The sequence below is a fragment of the Trachypithecus francoisi genome, unplaced genomic scaffold (assembly GCF_009764315.1).
Source record: "Trachypithecus francoisi isolate TF-2019V2 unplaced genomic scaffold, Tfra_2.0 Lachesis_group19, whole genome shotgun sequence".
Classification (NCBI taxonomy): domain Eukaryota; kingdom Metazoa; phylum Chordata; class Mammalia; order Primates; family Cercopithecidae; genus Trachypithecus; species Trachypithecus francoisi.
In genome coordinates, this window is record NW_022681464.1 from 30,178,526 (window position 1) to 30,192,294 (window position 13,769).

Genomic DNA, 13,769 nt, shown 5'->3' on the forward strand with positions numbered 1-13,769 from the left:
ATGATACAATGGACTCTGGGGCTTTGGAGGGAAGGGTGGGAGGGGGCAAAAGATGAAAGACTACAAATAGAGTGCAGTGTATACTGCTCAGGTGACGGGTGCACCAAAATCTCACAACCAGTAAAGAACTTACTCATGTCACCAAATACCACCTGTGCCCCAGTAACCTATGGAAAAATTAAAAAAAGAACTTTAGGATTTGTTGGAGTTCCCATTCCTTGGTCTGTGGCCTGGACTCTGCCTCCCAGTAATAAGCTGGGGCAATCATAAGGCTCATCTTGTTTGTATCTTTTTTTCCCTCAGGGATCACAATTTTTAATTGTTTCTGTTCAATGTCTGAAAGTACTTATTTCATATATTTTGTTTGAATTTCTGTTGTTTATGGCAAGACGACAATTCTTGTAGCAATTAATCCTTCATGGGGGGAAGTGAAATTATAGGTTACATTTTAAAATCTGTGGCAGATGCAGTTAGTTGTGGAAAAAATAACCTTTTCACTTTCCTCCGTCTGTAACAGGACATTATAACAGGATTCCTAAGAAGAGAGATATCAAATGTGAATGTGAGTTGGAAAACAGATCTCCCTGTAGAATATGGTAAAAATAAGGTAACCAAAAACTAGTTATAGGACTCTTAAAATTCTCAACCATGTGATGGGTATACAGAAATATAGAGCAGAGACTGAGAGAGGTTTTTGAGGAATATGTTTTGAGGGAGTCAGCTAATGCTATGCTGTGATCCCAATTTCACTAGGGTGAATGACAGAGGATATTCCTCCACTCATTTAGCCTGTGAGAGGGGCTTTTGTGATATATTTTAGAACGTGATATCCATTTCCTGAAACTAAGGGATCTTGTGGGCCACCCAAGAAGTCTAAAGCATGAAAGAAGGGCTTAGTAGCTGTGAATGGACGAGCTAATGGAGAGGTGGCTGTTTGTAAGACCTGTTTTCTCAAAAATTGTCAGGGTACAGATTGCATGGGTGCTTTTTTATGGGCAGGGATACTCATGAGGAAATGGAAATGAGGAAGAATTTCAACAGTACTGAAGTTTTGACTATATCATGGGACTGAGGATTCTAATTATAGGTAATCTGAGTGGTGAGAAAAGTCTTCCTTCTCAAGTTTTTAATATGTTTAGGAGCAGAACTAGCACCAGGGAACAAATTCAAGAGATCAGTGGGAGGTAACGTAACATTTCTGTAACCAATAGGCCTTATTCTATACACTTTACCACAGAACTTCAAGTTTGTGAAGACTGTCAATGTGCGTAGCCCTAAGAGGTGACTCAACCCCATTTCCCAGACATCCTCTTTTCCAGACTCCCTTGGAGATTGAGAGAGGCAGGGAGCAAGGGTCTGAACAATGAGAAGTAAAGATAAGTCTGCTTTGAAATTACTGGAAAATGATTGCTTCCTGATGAAAGAGAAGGATGAAAGAGGAAAACTTACCTCTTGCCTTTTTTCCTGCTTAGAATGTGATTGTGTTTAGAGCAGTGGCAGTCATTTTGAGACACTGAGGCAGCAAGCCTAAGGACAAAAGTTAGCATGCTGAGGCTGGCGGGCGATTGCAAGATTGAATTCTTGGCACAGGAGTGGATTGGGACTGGTAAATTCAACTGATTTATGCAGAAGAGGGTTCAGAACAAATCTGAGGTCTCATTCTCAGTGGCAGCAGCAGTGATGCTTTTTCTCCTGTTAGACCACTTCAAGGCTTTGGGGTATATCTCCCGGAAACTTCCCCTCAAACTCTTTTTTTTTTTTTTTTTTTTTTTTTTGTAAAAGATGGAGTCTTGCTCTGTCACCCAGGCTGGAGTGCAATGGCGCAATCTCGGCTCATTGCAACCTCTGCCTCCCGGGTTCAAGCAATTCTCCTGTCTCAGCTTCTGAAGTAGCTGGGATTATAGATGCATGCTGCCATGCCTGGCTAATTTTTTTGTATTTTAGTAGACACGGGGTTTCACCATGTTGCCCAGTCTGGTCTCGAACTCCTGAGCTCAGGCAATCCACCTGCCTCGGGCTCCCAAAGTGTTAGGATTACAGGTGTGAGCCACCGCACCTGGCAACTCATTTTCTACCTCTTTACCGTTCTGTGAGCTACCCAGTATACTGACAATAATGTTATTTTCTAATTGATCAGTAAGAGTCAACTTCTTTCCCTTGCAATTAAGAACACTGACTGATGCAAAGCATGTAGAATTTCTCATAGTTGAGCCATTTGGGTCAGAAGTCAAGTGTTCTACCTGTGTTAAGAAGTCCTGTGACTCAGGACCAGAAACCTGGCTTACCTTCCTGGTGTTGTGGGGGTTAAGATGGCATACTAAATCAGCAGCAGCTATAGTGTCAGGGAAGCCATCTTTTTGAGAAGTCTCAAGAGACAAGAAGTGATAAATGGCTCTTCTTCTTACTGTTTGGCTAATTTTGACTTTGCACCACTTACACACAGCTGTTGCCATGGCCTCAGGTTCTAAACAGTGTTCTGTATGGCCGAAGCTATTTCCTCTTTCCCAGAGTAGCACGTTGCACTGTGGAAGATAATCTTGCAGGTTTGTACAGTAATAGGATTAACGTGGCCTTTGTGGTATTTGCCCACCTAGCAACTGTGACTTTGCCATACTTGTGAATTATACTTTCGCTTGTGAGTTTCTTTGTAAATCTTCCATCTTAACAAGGTAGTAGGAATAGCTTAACTGTCCTGACATTTGTGAGTGCGAAGCCCAGAGATGCTTTCTTGGCAGTTGGCCAGCAGTCAGATCATCACTGTCCGGGATGGCTGATTACTGGCAGGGCTCAGATGGCCATGTGGTGGAGGATAAGAATGGGAAGGCCAGCACCAATGTAGGCAATAGGGGACACTTAGAGGATAACCAAGTCCCCTCCTCAGAGAAGCTTTTCTGATCAGAGCCCTGGGGGCCACCTGTAACTGGTATTCTCTACAGCTTCGGGCCTGTTTCCCACATTTGGCTCTGGGCAGGTAGGTTTGAAAATAGAGTGTGATATTATGGAGTGAGGTCCTTGATGCCCTGGATTTCACAAAGCAACCCTACCTGGGTGATATCAGTGCTACATCCTGTGCTTCAGCAGTGCTTACCCATTCCTTTTATTGTTTATTGTTGTTGCTGAAGTGGTTTGCTTTCTTTTCTTTCACACGTCTCTGAATTGTCTAAGCATGGCGTTTGGAATACAGCCCTCAATATACATCCTGTTTGCTGTTTGTGAGGGAGGTTTTTTTTTTAATGCTATTGAAATTATAGCCCTGAACAATAGGGTAACATTCGTATGCTGAGGCCCCATTAAATTATTATTTTTTAATAGTGGAAATGTTTCTGAAATTGACTGGTACAATGTATACACGCTGAGTGTTCACTATATTATTACTTTTTGCTAGCGGGAAGGGCTGAGGAAATGGAATAAAACAGTTCCAAAATCTCAGCGGTATGTGATGGGAACTCTAAACACATACTTACACTTTTTCAAAAGATCTAGAAAATATAGCGGTGAGGGAAGTTTATCTGAGAAAGTTCAATTTGGAAGTAACATGGTGACTAAATTATTATTATTGACATAAAGGTGATTTATAAGAAAAACTCATATCCTTAATGCTTGCAACATGTTGGCTGCTTTTTATCCAGAATTTGTCTTCTTTCCATCTCTGCCCACATTTCAGCATTTATTCGCTCTAGTTAATGACTTTAAAATATTAAAAATCTCCCTCAGTAGGTACCCGAGGGTCAGTGGCACCTGGTTAAGATGGGAAGGAAATTGACAAAGATCAAATCTCTGACACACACTCTCAAGGCTGTCTGCTGTGTTTCCCGGCCTCCCTCACTGTCCCCGATGCGTGCTCCGCTCCTGAGTGGGGGAACTCAGTCTGATAAATTACAGGCTGCTCCCTGCTCACCAGAGTGGGGAAGGGGAGCCAGATGGAAGGAAGCATGGAGGGCCCTCTGTCACTACTGGCCGGCTGCCACCACCTGGGCACTCTGTGCTCCTTGCCGAGGGAATGTCACCGTCCTGCCTGTGTAACGGGCTGGCCATCCGCAGAGCCCTCCAAAGCAAGATGCAACATTGAGCCACGTTGTCATGGTTACTTAGTCATTTCCCCAGAGTCCTGACATCAGTGTCTCCAAGGGGCAAGAGCTCCACCTCATGCATATGCATGTGCGCGGCAGGGGCCTCGCCACATCTGAGCATCTTATAGTATTTTTAGTAGAAAATGATAGTGAAGGAGGGAAAGGTGACATAGAGAATGGAAGTAAAAATGACAGGAGGGCATGTTATTAAATGAACAAATGAAGTTGCTTGCTAGCCGAACTGGGAGAAGACAGGAAGGGTTAATGCTGAGTTGGGATTCCCAGGTTTAAATTAGCCATCTGCTTGGCCACGCTGGGCTCTCAGAGCTTGTAACTTCTTAGTTTTCAGAGCTTTAAACTTCTTAGATGACTTTCCCAGACAATGTCTTACTCGACTCTCAAAACTGCTCGTGACAGACATATGGCTGGGGAGATCCTCGATGTGTAGCAGATGAGGGGACGGACACTCAGTGGAGTGAGGCACCTCGGAGGTTCACGCAGTCAGTACGAAGGCTCATCACACAGTCTTAGTTCCCAGCCTGAGCTTCCTTCTGTTTCCACTATCTCCAATCTCTTAGGAACTGAGAACTTTTAGAAGGTAGAGACTTTTCAAGGGACAGTATTAAATGGTGATCTTGTCTGAATCGTGCATCTGTCTACAGCACCCCCCACATAGTACACACTTAATCACTTAATGAATATTGAATGAATAAAGTTCACGTTTGAGGGGCCCTGGGGTTTCCTGGAAAAGCCAGACAATTTACTGTTTTGCATTACACAGGTACCAATGCGAAATTAGAAGTTAACTTTTTTCATAATGAAACAGTTATGTTGAAAGAGTAGGTCATGGCTGAGTACAGTGGCTCATGCCTGTAATCCCAGCACTCTGAGTGGCTGAGGCAGGAGGATTGCTTGAAATCAGGAGTTCAAGAGCAGCCTAGGCAACATAGTGAGACCCTGTCTCTACAAAACACTAAAAAAAATGAGCTGGGTGCAGTAGCAGTGGCATGCGCCAGTAGTCCCAGCTATTCAGGAGGATGGCTTCAGCCCAGAAGTTTGAGGCTGCAGTGAACTATGATTGCTCCACTGCACTTCAGCCTGGGTGACTGAGACCGAGGCTCTCAAAAAATAAAAAATAACTTTAAAAACAGTAGGTCATCTGAGGTAAACCTCCAGTTAATGCAATGCCCTGTGCCCAGTTTGATATCCTATTTCAGAGTCTTCCTGTGACCATGTCAGTTACCAACACACAGAACAGCACAGAAGCCCTGTGCTCAGATGCAGATGGCGGCAGAGGGAGCAGAAAAACCCGGTAGGTACAAGATTACTTAGTGCCGTGTAATTGTCATATCAAGGAAATCCCGCAGTTTGTCACAAGTTATTTAACAGTTGAAGTGACTAAGCCAGAACCATGAAAGGTAAACTAAACCAGGGATATTTTCTAACTTAAAGGCACACAGGGTATTGTTCATGGGAGAATTCACCTCACTTAGATGCGGGCAGCTGTGACATTCGGGCTGCAAACAAACCCCGAATTGTAAGGATGAAGATTCCGAGCATGGGTGATTCTCTGCTTAGGAGGTGGATTTACAATGGACAGGTCAAGCTAAAAATGTTAACTTCTAATTTCACATTGGTGCAATGTTGCCCCTGGGTCTCTGGGTTAGAGAGAGCATTAGCAGGTGTCTGGGGCAGAGATTCTTGGGGTTAAGAGCTGTGTCTCTTCCACCTCTGGTCCCCTTGGGAGGGTCCACACCAGGGAATGTGTGGTTCAAGTTTTCTGTGTCTCTCTTTTGAAGGGTGACAGGGGAGCTAATTTCTTGTGGCTTTTATCTCTACACCCCAAATGAAGCTTGAATGAGTCAAGGATCACCATGTTATTCCATATATCAATTCTTGCAGAACAAATAGCCCCCAAATTTAGTGGCTTCAAACACCAACCAATTTATTATATATCATCATTTTGCTGTCAAGAATTCAAACAAGTCTTGGCTGCACAATTCTTCTGCTTGTGTGACATTGCTTGAGGCCTGTGGTTTTGGTGTGGATGGCTGGAAGGCTGGACTCAGCGGGAAGTGTCAACCAGAGCTCCTATATTCACCTCCCAGGGTGGCCCTGTCAGGGTTGTGGGTGGCTTAGGCCTCCAAGAATGAGTGTTTCAAAAGACCCAGGAAGATTCCACTAGTCTTCTTATAATCTGGTCTAAGAAATCCAAGAACACCTCCTCTTCTGCTGCAGTCTATTGGTCAAGTGAGTCACTGAGTATAATCAATCACCTTTCTTCCCTCTGTTCCTCACACTTTTCCTCTCTTGCTGTCAACTAGAAGTAGCAATGTCTGCTTCTTTGATTGCACTCAGAAAATCCCCATGCTCTCTTAGCTGTAGGAATCCGGGAGACAACCAGGAGGCCATCTGCTTTGGTCTGCTAACTGAGGCAAGCTCCTACTTCCCCAGTCCCTCAGAGCTTTGCCGTCACCGGCTCCCCACAGCCCCTCTCTGCAGGGAACTCTGCTCAGACAGTCCTGCATTTTCTGATTTCCCTGACTCTTACTTGTGATATTTCTTCTGATAATTCTTCTCAACTTCAACTTATTCCTGCACAACAAATTAACAATGGCTGTAGCAGCTTAAAGCAACACTTACTGGTTATCTCACGTTTCTGTAGGTCAGAGGTCCAGGGAAAGGTGAATGGATTCTCTGTTGGGGCCTCACAAGGCCAGAAACAAGGTATCATCTGGAATGGGCTCTGGGAAAGAATCCACTTCCAAGCACACACAGGTTGCTGGCAGGACCCAGTTCCTTGTGGTTGTACAACTGAGGTCCCGTTTCTGTGACACATGGCCCCCACCATAGTCAAACTAGCAATGGCACATGGAGTCCTCATACTTTGTATTTTTCTGACTCCCTCTTCTACCTCTTCCTTTGAAGGCTCATGTGATGATATTGGGCCCATCCATAAAATCCAGGAAAATCTTCCTATTTAAAGGTCAACTGTTTAGTAACCTTAATGACATCTGCCACGTCCCTCCTGCCCATGTGTCATAACACCAGAGCAGAGATTGTGCAAACCAGAATATACCACCACAAGTAGAAACCACTATCCAGAGGCCATAGCTGATGCCTGATTGTGGGCCCCACACCATGTTCTTTCTCTTGAAACTTTGAGCAGTCTTCAGGATATGGTTCTAGAAAGAACTAAGGAACTCCTGGACCCTGCTTATGGGGTCAGAGGCCCCATCAACACGGTTTGTCTAGTCCTGCAGCCATACTGGCCTTCTTGTTCCTTCAGCAGGACTTTACACTTGCTTTCTCCTCCATCTGGAGTACCCTTTATCCTTCTCCCAAATCCTCTACAAAGCTGGATTCTTTACTCCCTTTGCATTTTAGCACAAATAACTCTTATCAGAGACCCTTTTCTTATCCCAATAAAAGGCCATCTTCTTCCTTATCTTGTATCTTGTTCTATTTTTCTTCTTAGTTCTTGCCATCCCTACCATGGCATATTCTTATTTATGGCATGTCTGTAATCACCAGACATTGTTCTAGGTCCCTGAGATCTATCTTAGTGCCAGGTAGACCAGGTTTCCACTCACAGGGAACTTAAATAGTGGTGAGAGAGAGAGTTGGGTGATGACCAAGTAGACAATTCAAGAAACAAGCAAATCCTAGATTGCAATACATGCTGCAAAATAAACAAAGTTATGTGAGAGAGCTACTGTAATTACAGGTACAAAGTTCCTGAAGCAAAGGTAATCTGGGAGCAGGAGAGGAGCAACAAGAAGGCTGGAGGGCCCAGAGTGGCATGAGCCCTCTATGAGGGGTGGGCAGTGACAGGATTGCACTGTTTTTGAGTACACAATTAGGAGTTTAAATTTTATTTTAAAGGCAATGCGAAGTCACTGAAATGTTTTAAGCAGAAGAATAAACTGACCTAAGTTAGATTTTTAAAAGATAATTCTTGTCTTCTGCATAGAAAACAGAGTGGGATTGAGGTGATGTAAGATGGAATCAGGGACGCCAATTCTGGGGCTATTGCAGTGGTTTGGTGTGGTAGAGCATGGAGGCCTGGCGGTGCAGGTGGGGTGGGAGTGCACAGAAGTGGGCAAATAAGGGATGAATTTTGAAGTTAAACTAATGAGACTTGCTGCTGAGTGAGATAGATATTAAAATAAATTGGCAGTGACTCCTGGGCTTTTGACTTCAGCAACTTGGTGAATGGGAGGCCATCTACCCAAAAGGGAATTAATGAACACAGAGCAGACTCAGGGTGGGACTCAAGAATTCTGTTTGGCAATGTTAGCTTTAATAGTGACTATTACACATCCAGGTAATATCTGCAAGTCATTAGGAAGTCCAAAACTACAGATCAGCTTGGAAATTGGTGATGTGGTATTTAAAACCATAGGGCTGCCTGAGCTCACCCAGGGAGAGACTAGAGGCCTTTGGCTAAAGCCCTTGGGCATGCTGCCACATCCACTGAGTTTGGGCAAAGAGGAAAAGCCAACCAAAAGAGGCCAAGTGAAGGAGGAGGACAACCAAGAGATGGTGTAATCACAGAAGCAAGAGAAGAAGACTGCTTCAAGAAAGGCAGAGTCAACACATCCCATGTCCCATGTCCCATGCTGCTGTGTGACAGAAGCAGAAGGCAGGCAATGCCTCTGCTGTCTCTTGGCAGGAGAAGAAGTGAAAACATCAGCTCCATTAGGGATGGAGAAACAAATGGGAGGTGAGGAAGTGGAGACTGGGGCTCATTCAAGATGTTATGCAATAAAGGGAGAAAAAAAATGGGGGAGTGAGTCAAGGGACAGCTTTTAAAAGGTGGAGATTCTTGCAAAGATTGTTTGCTGATACAAGTGATTTAATAGGAAGGAAGGCATGATGGCTCAGGAAAGGGAGAGTAGAGACATTGGCAGTGAAATCCTTGAAAATGTGAGAGGAGAGTACACAGTGAGAGGCTCAGCTCTGATCTAACTGCGTTGTGCCAGAAGCTCCCTCAGAACTATTGCCAGGTCTGACTTCCAGAAAATGTAAGGCCTTACTAATACTCACATGCCCTCTACCCTTCTGTAATGCAAAGTTCCTGGCCTTCCCCTGCTGCACTAGGTAAAGACAACTATTGACAGAAAAGAAAATCTCCTCACATAAGACCAGGTTGATGAAAGCTTTCCAGAAATAGATGTGAGCAATGTCATGGGCCAGTTGGAGAATTTTTTTTTTTTTTTTTTTTTTTTGAGATGGAGTCTCGCTCTTGTTGCCTAGGCTGGAGTGCAGTGGTGTGATCTCAGCTCACTGCAACCTCCGCCTCCCAGATTCAAGCAATTCTCTGCCTCAGCCTCCTGAGTAGCTGGGATTACAGGCGCCCGCCACCACATCTGGCTAATTTTTGTACTTCAATAAAGAGAGGGTTTCACCGTGTTGGCCAGGCTGGTCTCGAACTCCTGACCTCAGGTGATTCACATGCCTTGGCTTCCCAAAGTGCTGGGATTACAGGCGTGAGTCACTGTGCCCAGCCAGTTGGAGATGTTTTAATCAGCAAAAGGCTTTAGTAGTTTTATTTTCCTTCTAAACATTTGTTGAGCCCCTACCGTATCCCCAGTATCTTGCTAAGGGCTTTCAAGTGCCTGATGTAGTTTAATCATGTAACAACTACAGGTTGGTGCTATTGTTCTGTTCACAGCTGCAGAAACTGAAGCTCAGAGTGGGAAAGGGACTTGTCCAAGGTTACACTGAGGCCACTAGCAGAGCCAGCAGGAATCAACCACAGAGCTCCTTCTAGGACAACCTAATGTTGCAGCAACTTGGAGACTTCCTGTTTATATTCATTTTCTATTGCTTCTGTAACAAATTACCACCAATTTAGCGGTTTCACATAACACACATTTATTACCTGACAGTTCTGTAGTTCAGAAGTCTGGTACAAGTCTTCAGTGTAGCTAAAATGAAGGCATCTGCAAGGCTGCATTTCTTGCTGGAGCAAAGAAATCTGTTTTCTTTCTCCTTCAGATTGTTGGTGGTATTTGGTTCCTTGCGGTTGTAGGACTGCAGTCCCTCTTTTCTTGCTGGCTGTCAGTGGAGGGCCATTCCTGGTGTCTAGAAATTTACTATATTCCTCTGTTCATGGCTTCTTTCCTCCGTCTTCAAGGCCAGACATGATGGGTTGAAATGAGTCTTTCACGTTGAACCTCTCCTGCCCTTCCTTTCACTACATCTCTCAGGATCTCCTACCTTCCTCTTCTACTTTTAAAGGCTTGTGTGATTAAATTGGATCCACCCAGATAATTCAGGACTATTTCCCTATCTTAAAGTATTAGCCTTAATCCCATCTGCAAAGTTCGTTTCATGCCATGCAACATCAGCCTGTTCACAGGTTTGAGGTATTAGGCTGTGAATATCTTTGAGAGGTCATCATTCTGTTTTACCATACACCTTTCATTTATGTGTATATTGATAAAATGGTGGAATATTGATCTGTTTGAAATTATGCTTTCTCACATATGATGAAGTATAAAATAATTTTGTCATATGTGCTCACTGATCAGGAGTTGGGGATTTAGAATGGCTGGAATATTCCCAAATGATTATGGTATAATTCTGAGCTAGATTTGGAGAAGAGCCAGATAATTTTTCTTTTTCTCTAGAAGAGTAAGAAGGAAGCATTTTTGAGAATGGAAAACCATTCACTACATAAACAATAGTAAGCAGAAACTGCTGAATCATCACTTGGTGAGCCCCCCCCCCCAGGTTACATGTCATCTTCTGGGAAAACTTCCTGGACTTCTCTAGATGGATTTAGGAGTTGTTCCCACAGTGCTTTGTTCATAGGTGCTACAATGATACAGACACCCTATGGCTCTAACAACTTATGCCTATAGCTGATTCCTCCAATGAACAGTTGCGTACATCCCTGTGTTCCTGGCTCCCAATGAGTGTCTGGTGCAGGCTTGTCAGTGTCAGGACAAAGCTCTGTGAAAGGATGGGCGAAGGCTGGTGCTCTATCATGTCTTTCTATTCCTTGGAAGGGAGACCAGGGTTAGGAGAACGAGCTACTGGTAACCTGTTGAGTGGATGCTTGGGTTATAAAGAGATATGGAGAAGGAGGCATGCTAATTCTCACTGTTACTGAGCTGGGCCGAGGCCAGGTTCATTTACTCAGTAAGAACATGCTGCCCCTTACTGGGTACCAGACCCTGAGGTAGACAACAGTGATATGCATGTGAATAAATCCAGTCCCTGAACAATAGACATTGGAGACTGCCAGAGGCAGGAGCAAGGGAGAGGGAAAGAGTTAGAAAACTACATATTGGAATTATGCTCAATACTTGGGTGACATGATCAATCGTACCCCAAATCTTAGCATCATGCAATATACTAATGTAACAAACCTGCACACGTGGCCCCTGAATCTAAGTTATAAAAGTTGAAAAAAAAAGAAACCCCAGTGCCTGCCCTAGTGTGTCTCAATCCAGGAAACACTGAATAAAGACTTCTAGTCAATTGCTCCTTCTTTGTGGTCTTTTTAACTTTTTACTAAATAAAACATATGTATAGAAAATTACACACATTCCTCATGGAGCTCGATGAATTTTCACAAATCAAACAAGCCATATAAGCAACAACTAGATCAGGAAACAGAACACTACCAGCACAGTAGTGTATTTATTTTTCCAATTCCCATTGTCATTCTTTTTGTGCTGCCTGGAAGTCCTGGACTTCAGTGTGACAGATGGATCCAGAACCCACCCTGTAAGTAAACAGACGAGGTGTCGCGTGCCGTTCCTGCTTGGGAAACTATCTTAGTGTCATCCTCAGGCACTGATATTTAGCAGTAGGTTCTGTTGGGAGAAGAATGTCCAGTTTTGCTTACTCAGGAGTCATGACTATCCCAAAACATGGCAGAGAATAAATGAAAAAATACTAATGTCAAATATTTATGTGCAAAAATGCATTGTGGAATATAAGCATTAGGTGTGGTCCTTTAAGAATAATCTACTGATAAGAACAGAGTATGTAAAAGATAACAAATATTATGGAACACCTTGTAGAGGATACTGATGAAAGACATAAACCAGTGTCTTGGGGGAATCTTGGAGGTTCCACCCAGATGCTTCTGAGAGGATGTGTGTAGTGGTTAAGGCAGTTGTAGTGAGGGCAGGATTCTGGCCTCCCAGATCTAAGCAGAGTGGCTCTCCTTTGATCTGTTCAGTATACTGGGATTCCAAGTGAATTATTACTTGGAAAACACGGCGTGTTGGTGAGTTAATTTCTAACAGCATTGGTATAGGCTGGAGGTTTTCTGGGTACTCGGAGGAGGGAGACTACCTCGTGGTACTTTGGGCAGGGCCAAGCAGAGGGTAGGTGCATTTGGGAAGGAGAGCAGAGGTGAGGTGCATCCTAAAAGAAGTCTGTGGAGAAGGACTTTGTGAGATCTTTGAAGGCCACTCGCTCTATGCAGACTTGATGACTTTCAAAGTCCATCGGGCCAGACAGGGAACATTTATAAGAGAGATGTGGAGGTGAGGGCCGCAGCAGCTAAGTGTGCTCATCCTGTTTACTAAGGGAGCTGTCACTTAGTATTACTGATTGTGATTCTATGGGAATTTTGGCTCAGTGGGGCTGGATCCTCAGGCTTTCCACGAGATGCTGAAAATCCAGATTATTGTGGGCAAATATCCTGATTTTTAAAACATCAGTTTATTTTGTTAAGAACACAGTGCTCAGGACAAGCAGAGCCTTGTGTCAGAATGAATAGGTCCAGGAAGGCACTTTGGGGCTCTGGAGAAGTTCCAGAAAGGCACTTTCGGGCTCTGGAGAAACACTCAGCCACCCACACTTCTGATCAGAGGACAGGCTGCACCCGACCAGGGCTTGGTGAGCATTTCCCCTGAAACTCTGAAATGTAGACACATTCTGATTGGAGCAGGATTGGCATGATTCACCATGGAAAAATATACAGTAACTGCCTTTCTTAACAAACAATCTGATTCTGCCAAGGAAAAAACACCCCCTTCCCTTTCCTGAGTCTTATGTTCTTGTATTTGTCACTACAGCTAAGGGTAAGTGGTATTTTCCTCTGTGACCGGGGGTTTAGTTCTTTGCCGCAGCTCCCCATATTGGCATAACTTCCCAAGGTATTGTTTTTTTGTTGTTTTTTTTTCCACAAGTATTGACTACCTCTGGCAATTTACAGAAACATTACTGAGAATTTCTGATCACCCACATACCACTGCACCTGTCTAGCCAAGAAATGAGCACATCATCAGAAGGTCTGTGGTTGAAAAGCCTAGATATTCCTTTTGAAAAGTGAGAAGTGGTCAACCCCGCTCCTCCTCGTACAATCCAAATGAAATTCAAACAGCTACCGCAATTGTGTTGGAGATCAAAGTGCTAATTACTTGTTTCTGGAATCCACTTTTCTGATGATGGCTCTTTTAAAACTTGTAATCACATAGACACCTCTGTAGAATGATATCATTTGCTTTTTCCTAGGAAGCTGACTTAGGTTTCACGTAAAGCAATTCTGCCCATCTTACCTGCGAGTGCACTCCAAGATGGCCCCATGTTAAAAACAAAGCAACAGCCTTCAACCACTCTCTCCCAACATACCACACAAAACATCATCACCATCAAGAAACAGCCCCCTTCCCCACCAGATGCAAGAAACTTTTAAAACTTAAGTGTATCATTTGAAGTTGAGATAGT